The sequence below is a fragment of the Lathyrus oleraceus genome, chromosome 1 (genome assembly GCF_024323335.1).
Source record: "Lathyrus oleraceus cultivar Zhongwan6 chromosome 1, CAAS_Psat_ZW6_1.0, whole genome shotgun sequence".
Classification (NCBI taxonomy): Eukaryota; Viridiplantae; Streptophyta; class Magnoliopsida; order Fabales; family Fabaceae; genus Lathyrus; species Lathyrus oleraceus.
The window spans coordinates 408,927,578-408,940,200 of record NC_066579.1 but is presented as its reverse complement, the minus strand read 5'-3'; positions in this window follow the sequence as shown (position 1 = coordinate 408,940,200).

Genomic DNA, 12,623 nt, shown 5'->3' with positions numbered 1-12,623 from the left:
AGCATCAAAGCTCCGCCTGAAAAGGCTCTCTTGACAACATATGGACCCTCATAGTTTGGAGTCCACTTGCCCCTGGAATCGGGCGCGAAAGACAAGACTTTCTTGAGCACGAGGTCACCTTCTCGGAATACACGAGGCTTGACCTTCTTATCGAATGCTTTCTTCATTCTCTGCTGATATAACTGACCATGGCACATGACAGTCAATCGCTTCTCTTCAATCAAATTCAGTTGGTCATAACGGCTCTGAATCCATTCAGCATCAGTCAACTTGGCTTCCATCAAGACTCTCATTGATGGGATCTCCACCTCTACTGGGAGAACTGCCTCCATGCCGTAAACAAGAGAAAAAGGGGTTGCCCCTGTTGAAGTGCGGACAGATGTACGATACCCATGCAAAGCAAATGGCAGCATCTCATGCCAATCTTTGTACGTAACTGTCATCTTCTGGATAATCTTCTTGATATTCTTATTAGCAGCTTCAACAACCCCATTCATCTTGGGTCTGTAAGGAGAGGAATTATGGTGTGCAATCTTGAACTCAGCGCACAACTCTTCCATCATCTTATTATTCAGATTAGATCCATTATCAGTAATGATCTTATCAGGCACACCATAACGGTAAATCAGCTGATTCTTGATAAACTTCACGACCACCTGCCTGGTCACATTTGCATACGATGCGGCTTCAACCTATTTGGTGAAGTAATCAATTGCTACGAGAATAAACCTGTGTCCGTTGGACGCTTTCGGTTCAATCATGCCGATCATGTCGATTCCCCACATAGAGAAAGGCCATGGTGATGAAATCACATTCAGAAGTGTCGGAGGAATATGAATCTTATCCGCATAAATCTGACATATGTGGCATTTCTTCACATATCTGCAGCAGTCAGACTCCATTGTCAGCCAATAGTAGCCTGCTCTCAGCATCTTTCTAGCCATGGCATGTCCATTGGAATGAGTACCAAACGAACCCTCATGGACCTCCGTCATCAACAGGTTCGTTTCGTGTCTATCCACGCATCTGAGCAGAACCATGTCAAAATTTCTCTTGTACAACACTTCACCGCCGAGGTAGAAACTGTCTGACAACCTTCTTAAAGTTTTCCTATCTTTCACAGATGCCCCAGGCGGGTAAATCTGGTTCTGGAGGAAATTCTTGATATCGAAATACCAAGGCTTGTCATCATTCACTTCTTCAACTGCAAATACGTGAGCTGGTCTATCCAAGCGCATCACGGTAATGTTGGGAACTTCATTCCAATACTTGACCACAATCATGGAAGCAAGCGTAGCAAGAGCATCTGCCATCCGATTATCCTCTCGAGGAATATGGTGAAAGTCAACTTCAGTAAAGAACGTTGAAATCCTCCTCGCATAATCTTTATACGGAATGAGACCTGGATGATTCGTCTCCCACTCACCTTTGATCTGATTGACAACTAGGGCCGAATCACCATACACATCAAGATGTTTGATTCTCAAATCAATACATTCTTCCAATCCCATAATGCAAGCTTCGCACTCAGCCATATTATTCGTGCATTTGAAAGTTAGCCTTGCTGTAAACGGAATATGTGTGCCATGAGGAGTAATGATTACTGCCCCAATTCCATTTCCGTACTGATTCACAGCGCCATCAAACACCATCGTCCATCTGGAACCAGGTTCCGGACCTTCATCAAGTGTAGGCTCATCACAATCTTTCATTTTCAAATACAGAATCTCCTCATCAGGGAAGTCGTACTGAACAGACTGATGATCTTCAATCGGCTGATGCGCTAAATGGTCAGCCAAGATACTACCTTTGATAGCTTTCTGAGCTCGATACTCGATATCATACTCAGACAACAACATCTGCCAACGGACAATCCTCCCAGTTAAAGCAGGCTTCTCGAAAATATACTTGATTGGGTCCATTCTGGATATCAACCAAGTTGTATGATTTATCATGTACTGGCGCAAACGCTTAGCAGCCCAAGCCAAAGCACAACACGTCTTCTCAAGCATAGAGTATCGAGACTCACAATCAGTAAACATCTTACTGAGGTAGTAGATAGCAGATTCTTTCTTCCCTGATTCATCTTGCTGACTGAGTACACAACCCATCGAATCTTCAAGCACAATCAGATACATGATCAGAGGTCTTCCTTCTACAGGCGGAGACAAGATCGGAGGTTCAGACAAATATTCTTTGATACTGTCGAAAGCTTTCTGGCAATCCTCAGTCCAATCATGAGACTGATCTTTCTGGAGGAGCTTGAATATCGGCGCACATGTGGCAGTCATGTGGGATATAAATCTGGAAATATAGTTCAAATGGCCAAGAAAACCTCGGACTTGCTTCTCAGTTTTGGGTGCAGGCATCTCTTGTATTGCTTTGACCTTTGCAGGATCAACCTCAATACCTCTCTCGCTGACGACAAAACCCAACAACTTGCCAGAACGGACTCCAAATGTACATTTGTTCGGATTCAGACGAAGCCTAAACTTCCTCAATCGCTGAAAAAGCTTCAACAAATGCTCAACATGTTCAACTTCCGTTCTAGACTTAGCAATCATATCATCAACATAGACCTCTATCTCCTTGTGCATCATATCATGAAACAAGGTAGTCATAGCACGTTGATACGTGGCTCCGGCGTTCTTCAAACCGAAGGGCATCACTCGATAAAAGAATGTTCCCCAAGGTGTGATGAATGTTGTCTTCTCCATATCCTCGGGTTCCATCTTGATTTGATTATAACCGGAAAATCCGTCCATAAAGGAAAAAACTTTGAATTTAGCTGTATTGTCTACCAACATGTCAATGTGTGGTAGAGGGAAATCATCTTTCGGACTTGCTTTATTCAAATCTCTGTAATCAACACACATACGGACTTTTCCGTCTTTCTTAGGCACAAGCACAATATTGGCCACCCATAGAGGATATGTAGAAGTCACCAGAAACCCCGCATCAATTTGCTTCTGAACTTCCTCTTTGATCTTTACTGCCATATCTGGATGAGTTCTTCTGAGCTTCTGCTTCACTGGCACGCACTCAGGCTTCAAAGGCAGGAAATGTTGCACAATATCTGTATCTAGACCCGACATGTCTTCATACGACCAGGCAAAGATATCGGAATATTTTCGTAGCAAACTGATCAACCCCTTCTTGACAGACTCTTCAAGAAGCGCCCCAATCTTCACTAATCGAACACAATCTTCAGACCCCAAGTTGACTGTTTCCAGATCTTCAAGGTGCGGCTGAATGATCTTCTTCTCGTGCTCAAGGAGACGGGAAATCTCGTCAGGAATCCCCTCAACATCATCTTCCTCTGCTTCAAATACAGGGAATTCAAAATTGGGAGATGGCGTTGGATCATTATGTTCAATGGGTTTTAGAATCAACCTGCATAATGATTTTGGATAATAAAAAGCTTTAGAATTTAGACAAACAAATCATTATGCAGATGAAAAGGTTGCTTTTATTCTTGTTTTCAGGGTTTTTTGTGATCACCGATTTCATGCAAAAAAGCAAAAAGTAAAAACAAATGGAAAAACAAATGTTTAACGATGCATTAATTGAATGAAATATCATTGTATAAATGTTGCCAAGAATGTCATCACTTCTCCTTTTGGCATGGGAGAAGGGTTTTGAACAAAGTGAACATATTACGCTGACTTATGAATGACCGTAGGAACATCCACAGCGACCCAATTATGGCAGATACCCCCAGGGATAACAAAGTTGCTCAAATCCTCTGTATCCTCTTCCAGAATAGTAACAGCTTCTTCAGCCTGATCAGCATGGATGAAACCTCCACTCTTGAACAACCCTTGCTCATTGAATGCCCCAGAAGAATAGCCAATGCCAGCCCGGGACTTGTTATCTTCAAGCTCAATCATCTTTCCTAAACCAGCAACTGCACCACATTCAATGGCCAGTTTTGCATCACGATAGAAAGCAAATGAAGGAGACTTCTTCTCAATCGGCTCAGCAACAGACAAAGCTTGGAAAGGCGTTCCAACTTCATCTTCAGCATCAATATATGAGAAAGAAGACAGGTGGCTAACCAGGAGAGCCTTTTCTCCCCCTACCACAACCAGTTTCTTATTCTTAACGAATTTCAGCTTCTGGTGTAGGGTGGATGTCACGGCGCCAGCCTCATGAATCCATGGTCTACCAAGGAGACAGCTATAAGATGGGTGGATATCCATAACCTAAAAGGTAACTTGGAAATCACTTGGTCCAATCTTGATTGGGAGATCAACTTCCCCAATCACGGTCTTACGCGACCCATCGAAAGCTTTCACAACAACACCACTCTGCCTCATGGGAGGCCCCTGATATGACAATCTCGAAAGAGTGGTCTTCAGTAATACATTTAGAGATGACCCAGTGTCCACCAGTACATTGGAAATGGCATCAGTCTTGCAACTCATAGAAATATGTAAAGCCATGTTGTGTCTCTTCCCTCCTCAGGGAGATCAGCGTCACAGAAACTCAAAGTGTTGCAAGCAGTGATATTTGCAACGATACTGTCAAACTGTTCTATAGTGACATCATGATCAACATAAGCCACATCCAAAAATTTCTGCAAAGCCTCCCTATGGGGTTCTGAATTCAGAAGCAAAGATAGCACGAAGATCTTGGACGGCGTTTGTAGAAGCTGATCTACAACATTGTACTCACTCTTCTTGATGAGCCTCAACATCTCATCACATTCTTCATTCACAATGCCACTAGGGCCAACAGAAGAAGCAAGAGTCTTTTGTACAGAGGAGGGTTTGGCAACAGGTGCCGGATTCGGAACATTCACCGCAGTCCCAACCGGACGCTCAGCAGAATCAGAAACAACATGAGGCTTCGGGGGTGCAGAAAATACCCGACCACTTCGGGTCAACCCGCTCACATCAGCAATATTAATAACAGAAGTTGAAGGAAAAGGCACTTCTTTCCCATCTTCCACAGCGACTGGATTATATCGGAAGGGAATTGCTCTATCTGAAGCATAAGGCACAGGGCCTGCAGGCTTGATCACCAAAGAAGGAGAGACCTTCGGCTTGCTACCATCATAACGGATGACAACAGACTCAGGAATCTTGAACACAGGAGAAATCACATTTACTTCTGGTTCATCTTCATCAACATTTCTGTTTTGAAGAATCTCAATGGTACCATCATCTAGCAGCTCTTGAAGCTCTCTGCGCACCTGGCGACAACCCAGACGATTGACAGAGCAGATACGGCATTTGTCATGGTCGTGCTCCATATGACTGTAATCACATAGCAGACGATGCAACTCAACCAATGACTGTCGAATATGGCTTACATACTTGACCTTATATTTGCCAGGGCAACCCTGGACCATGTTAACCGACTTCCCATGCTCGGGCAATGGGTTCTTCGTAACATTGGGGCCTGAGTCCTCAAAGCTCAGAATGCCGCATCTCATAAGGTCTTGAACCTTAGTCTTCAATGGATAGCAGTTTTCTATATTGTGACCCGGAGCACCAGAATGATAAACACAATGCTGGTCGGGCTTGTACAACCACTGCGGGTTAGCAGGTACAGTCGGAGGATCCCTCGGGGTAATCAGTTTCCGCTCTAATAAAGAGGGATATAGCTCAGCATATGACATAGGAATAGGATCGAAAGTGATCTTCTTCCTATCATAATTCAAATTAGCCTGATTACTGTTGCCACGAGGCTGGTAAGCCTGTTGTTGTGGGCGAGGTTGCTGTTGATACTGAGGTTGTTGCTGATTATGCTGATGTTGCTGATGCTGGTAATTGTCCCTGAAGACAGGTGCTACACTAGCCACCTGGTGCTGGCTGCTGGCATGACGCACAGGCTTCCTCTTGGCAGAGGGTCTTCTGGGTTTAGCATGGGACTGCACAACATGTGCCTCCCCATCTTTCTTCTTAAACGCCCCATATCGTTTAGAAGAGCCTTCATCCTTAGTCAAATGTCCTTCCTGGACTCCTTCCTCCAATCGCATCCCCATGTTCACCATCTCGGTGAAATCAGAGGGAGCACTAGCGACCATTCGCTCATAATAAAATGAACTAAGAGTTTTCAAAAAGATCTTAGTCATCTCCTTCTCTTCCAGCGGGGGAGTAATCTAAGCTGCTGGCGCAAAAATGGGCACTGGCAGCTGGCGCAGTTGAAGAGACTACTTCAGATATAACAGTCCTCTGGGGAGGAGTTGCAGGAGGTGGAGATGGTTGATTCTGAGCAGCTAAGAATTGCTCCATCAGAGCGCTTAGTCTGCTGACCTCTTCCTTCAGCTCACGGTTCTCTTGTTCAAGTTGATCCATCACTCTTGCAGAATTAGCTCGGGTGTAGTACCGATGAGTCAACTTGTCTTTAAAATAAATGAAGATCACAGAGTTAGGCCACAGACAAGAAGACCAAAACAACACCTGCTTATGCAAAATGATGCATGCAATGCTCGTGCACATGCTTTATTTTTATTTCAAGGAACTTTTAGGGTTCTATTTGCAAATTTTGAATTTTAAAGCATTTAATCGCATATGGAAAACATATCATCAAATATATTCGAGACAAAGAAGTACAACATTATCAATTATTACAAGGGAAAAGGAAAATAAACATCCTATGGATCCCTAGAAGCTCGAGATGCTGGAAGACAAGATACACAAAGCTTCTTGATCTCTCTCTCATATGCTGCTTCCATATCCGATTTCTCCTTAGCAAGTCGATCATACTTCCTCTTCCAGAACTTGGAAGACTGAGGAAGCAGAGAAGTCCAGGTATCATTCGGATCATCTATCACCTGATGCTCGAGGAATTCGATCAGAGCGTCCTTCTCCTTAAGCTGTTGAAGCAACTCTTCTCTTTCACGGATCCAGGCACGTGAAAGGTCTTCTTCTCTCAACTCCTCTACGCCTTGGTTAGGGAGGGTTGAAGGCCCAGCCACAACCAACGGTGTAGGTCTCGGATAATCATAAGGCATAAGATACTCAGAAGCTCTCTGTCTGACCCAAGAAGTATATGGCTCCAAAGCAATGCAATTCTTCGGACCCAACTCATTTCTACCCTTCTTGTGAATCTTGCGCCAAGCGTGGACCATCCTGGCTTTCAGGCCTTGGGGATCTTTACCCTCCTGAAACAACACACCTTCTAACAGAATGTTATGAGGTCTATCCTTTAGGGGGAACCCAAGCTGACGACGTGCTAAGATAGGGTTGTAGCTGATCCCACCACATGTACCAAGAAGAGGCACATTAGGGAATTCACCACAATAATCAATGATCTGAACTGTATCATACACGCGATCATACCAAGAGATATCGTCATTAGTGAGAGACATAAGTCTCGTAGACCACCGTAGACATCCCTTGTTCTCCTTGAAAGCAACCGTCTGCGGTAAGTGAGAAATAAACCACTTATACAACAGAGGCAAACAGCACACAATAGCTCCTCCACCCTTTGCATTCCTCAGGTGCAAAGAGAAATAGGCATCACCCAACAGAGTAGGAACGGGATTAAGAACAGAAAAGATCCTAATGGCGTTCACATCCACAAATTTGTCGATGTTGGGGAACAATACCAAACCATAGATGAGCAGCACGAATATGGCCTCAAAGGCATCCTCACTCATGGCTTTCCCATAAACGGTAGCTTGAGCGACGAGGAAATCAGAAGGAAGACCCTGAATTCCACCTTTGGTGGTCATATGTGTTTCAATCAGAGATTCATCTATGTGCAACAAGTCTGCGATCTCTCGAGAAGTCGGAATACTCTCTAAGCCACTGAACGACACCTGATCCAGAATAGGAATACCCACAAGATGAGCATACTCCTCGAGCGTAGGCAACAGCTGAAAGTCTGGAAAAGAGAAGCAGTGATACAGAGGATCATAGAACTGCGCCAAAGTACTCATCAGCCCTTCATCAACCTGAGTAGTCAACAGAGGCAGAAGCTTCCCATAACGAGCTTTGAAACCCAAGGGATCTAATACATAGGATGTCAGATTCCTTAACTCTTTCAGATCGGGCTGTCTAAAGCTGTACTTCTTTGTATGCCTTTTTGGTCTTTCCATGTCTGAAAATTTTTCAAATAAACCCTTTAAGTTCCTTGAAAATTTTCTCATTTTTTCTGATGACATGAATGCAGATGAATGCATGAATGTATGAATGCAACAATCACACTCAAGGATCAAGCAAAACACACCAAACAAAGGTCATGGGAAATCTCATAGTATTCTTAATATCAATCATCCATTTTGGTGGATTACGGTTTACACCTTATCGACACCCAAGTTCCATTGATATTAACAATACACGAACCGACTCAATCATCCTTAATATCAATCATCCATTTTGGTGGATTATGGTTTTCACCTTATCGACACCCAAGTTCCATTGATATTAAGGATGTCTGAACGACTCAACCATGAATCACGGGTTTGTTGAGAGTCACGAGCATGGAGTCTCGGTTAAGAACCACCCAAAAGGAGTGTACTAGGGTTTAAACCTGCCGAACATGTTCTACCAGAGGCTCCCATAGTCATCATCCCATCTTTCGAATATTATCGGAGGAACGAATACTCGTATTCCAAAAATATTCTCAAGAGAAACTCTTATGAGTGTAGTATCGCGTAACAATCGCATCAGATCTTACATCTGAACGACCTCCGCACTACGTCCTAAAAATAGGCCAAGATGGGCTTGGTAAACTAAGGTCCTTGGCTTCTAAGGCACATGATTGAAAGAATAATGCCTAACCACAAATAACTTGTGTGACATTATTAATCCAACATGACCTCCACCAAGTGAATGGACTCGCAAGTCAACTTGCTAAGGAATACTCCACACAAGTTGACGAGATTATGCCATTCTCCTATCCTAAAGTGCACTCGAGTTCGGGTATAGAACTCATCTCACAGAGATCACCAAGCAAACAAGCAATTGTATATCAAGCAATTCAAACATTACAATCAATACAGTAATGCCCAAATTGTACAAAAATATGTCATATAACAAATAAACAAATATCACACAACGAGGGTGAAAAGTAGGCAAAACCACCAAGGAAGATCTTCCCCAGCAGAGTCGCCACTTTTCTGTAGCGGTGTATTCGTCGCTTTATGATTTATTGACTAAATCAAAAGCAAAGCATACAAAGAATCGAGTCGCCACCGCACTTTTATTTATCCAAAGGAATGGCTAAAAAGCGAACAAAAGCCTAAGAAGTTTTACACATAGAAAACTAATGAAAAGGTCAGAGATCTGGGTAAGGGGTTAATTACGCAATGGGAAGGTGTTAGGCACCCAAAACGTCCTAGGTACTCCTAGGGAGCCCTTTTCACAACTTGTTGTATGAAATGTTATTTGTTTATGAAATATTTATTGTGCAAACATGGATTGAAGGGATGAGAAAAAGAATATACAATTTTTATTATTTTTGTGTTTGAACGGATGAACCCGTTGCCTACGTACCTTTCCATGGAAGGTAAGGATCAAAACACCGTAGTTCGGCTAAAAGATTTCCAAAATATGAGTGGGTTGATTTTAAAACAAAAGCCCTAAGGTCTTTCGTTATCCACGGGAGAAAACTCAACCTTATACAAACAACAAGTCCACCATGTGAGAAAAGCTTCGACTTGCTAGTGAGGGGTTAACCCTATAATAAGCAAGGAAGTCTTACAATTCAATCACTAAGGACAAAAGGTGAGATTAACATCAACCAACTAGGATAAATCAAACCTATGGCTAATGTATGAAAACTTATCAAGAATGGACAAAGCCACAAAACAATTGAATGAGTGGAATTAACCAATTAGCATTTATTCACAAAAAAGTGGTCAAAGTGTGATTAGAACTCAATTCAAAAGAAGTATTATGAAAATGAAGTTTGAAAATCAAAGGCCTAAAGCCTAGGTTTCTAATTTGAAAAGAACAAATGTTTGCACAATAGTTTTCTTGTTTTGGGTTAACATGCAAATGGAGGTTTAAAGAAACAAAAGGTGGGAGGGTGAGGAAGTAAAACTTCTTAGATGTTCACCTCTTGAAATCATATGTAGATGATTCAAGTGATTCCTTTGGAATGAGGCAACAAGCAAATAATAGATGAACAAAGTAAATGGATACCGGATGCCAATCAATGGACTTATACCAATCTCCTAAAACAAAACATGGATACCAGATGCCAATCAATGGACTTATACCAATATCCTAAAACAAAACAGAAACAATGATACCAGATGCCAATCAATGGACTTATACTAGTCTCACAAAACAAAATGGATATCGGATGCCAATCAATGGACTTATACCAATCTCCTAAAACAAAACAGAAACAATGATACCAGATGCCAATCAATGGACTTATACTAGTCTCCCACCATATCATAGGAAACAACTGCCAATCAATGGACTTATGCTTGCTTCCTCCATGGACAAAACAAAATGTCACAAAGATATGAACAATGTTTATGAAATGATATACAAGTGATAATGATACATGCACAAAGGCACACTCAAGCAAATATGCACAGATGAATCAAGTAAGCAGATAAACAAGTCAATTAAAACACGCTATATACAATCAATTAGGCTCAAGCAAGGTTAGGCTTTATAGCCAACTGGAATGGGGTATTTTGAGCTCTTAACCCTAACATTGAGAGTTAGGGTGAAGCAGATGAAATGGAGATGAGGGGTGTGCCTCATAGCTCTTATCCCTGGTCAGGGAGAGCTTTGATCAATGGAAGGTGTGGGAGTTCAGAAAGTTGGAACTCTTCTCCACAAATGGACTCTATAAGATCTTGGGTTATTATTCACAATGCATCAACACATTGTGTGAGCAAGGTGAATGACACACTGAGTAGCAGGAGATGGATTACACATCTCTTTTATCTGCCAATTGCCTCATAAGAGGACTTTTCCTGCTTGGCACAAAAGTTAAACAATCACAAGCATTGCCTCTTAAGGAGGACTTCAGACAGGTGCCTACCAATAACAGTAGGTCTTCTAGACTACATGAATATTAGATATTATACCTAAGTGGTTAAGCAACCAAGCAAGAGCAAAGTTCACAATGAACTTAAAGCAACTTAAGTACCTGTGGAAACACTAAACAAATTAGTACAATACTCAGACAAACAGACAACAGTCAATAAGCAACAGATAATCCCAATGTACAAAATGTGTAAGCCAAAAGGCAAACTCAAATGAGTTAACATCAACCTACAAAACACACAAGTGTTAGTAATCAAAGGCAAACATCAACACTCAAATGATGGAGCATCATCAACTATGGAACTTGGATGTTTAACCTGAAATCAAAGCTCAAACATAAGCAACAAACCACTAGGTCAAAGCCTAGGGTCAAAGATGGAGAAAAAATTTAAAACAGGAGCTGAAATTTAACATGAATCAACTTCAATCACATCTTGACACATTCCAAAAGATCTCACATCAAAATCAATTACCAAAAGCATTTCATGACCAAATGAAGTTCAAGGCAATTTTAAAGCTCAAATGTGATCAACATGAATGAAAAATTCAAATCAAAACAGAAATGATTCAAATAAATTTGGCAAAATTCATGATCAATCAGGACATTCATAACATGCATCACACAAACAATCAGAAGCATTGGACATCATTTGGCATGGCAAATCACATGGCACAAGTTGGACAAGCAAAGGTGTGACACAAATTGTCACACTAACTTAGCACAATCATAAAACAGAATTGGTAATTGATAAAAATGCCAAACTAAAACCAAAATGTCAAGCAATGTGTCTAGTTTTATCATGCAAAATTTCACATTCATTGGATCAAAGACAAGCATTTCACAACATGATAACCAAGGCAAGGTCAAATAAGGACACATGTTCAATCATTCTAGCAAAAAAAATTATCCAGCCAAGCACACCTTGTGAAATTATAATGATAAAAAACTAGAGAGAACAGGGATCACAATGCAAAAAACCTGGTAATTTTTGGATCAATTTTCAAATTGATATGAATTTTCTAAGATGAGAAAAAATTAAAAAAACACATGAAGCATAGTATTGGAAATGTGGAGGGAAAAGAGAAAATGAGAAAGCATTTAAATTATTGTTGTAGCCAAGAATCGAACTCAGTGTGACATTCAAATGAGAAACGCGCCAAGTATGAAACGCGGCGTTTCATTAAAACTATGTGGCAAGTCAACTATGGCGTGGCAATGGTCAAAGCGATACAGACCAATGGATGTGTTGTGTGGACGCACACGTGGACCAGTACATGTCAATCCCTAAACTAACACATGCAAACCAGGCAAAGTGTTGCAGAAAGGATCAAAACCGTGGCTGAAAGATGAACTCCATCTTCTTCATCACGCAGCACATGAACAGTGAATGCATTCATGCAATTTCCAGAAAGTTTTCACAGAAAATCAAATCAAGCACATCATCACGTAGGTCTTCTCATGGAGATTACAAATCAAGCACGAACTAAGCATGAATCATCATATACAAAGCGAATCGAGCAAATGAAATCTCATACATGAAACTTTAATTCAACCTAACTCAGTCAATATTGCATGAAGTTTCACGATTCAAAGCTCAGCATAACCAGCACACTTAGATCTACAACATCATGGCAAGGAAATTCAAAAGTAAG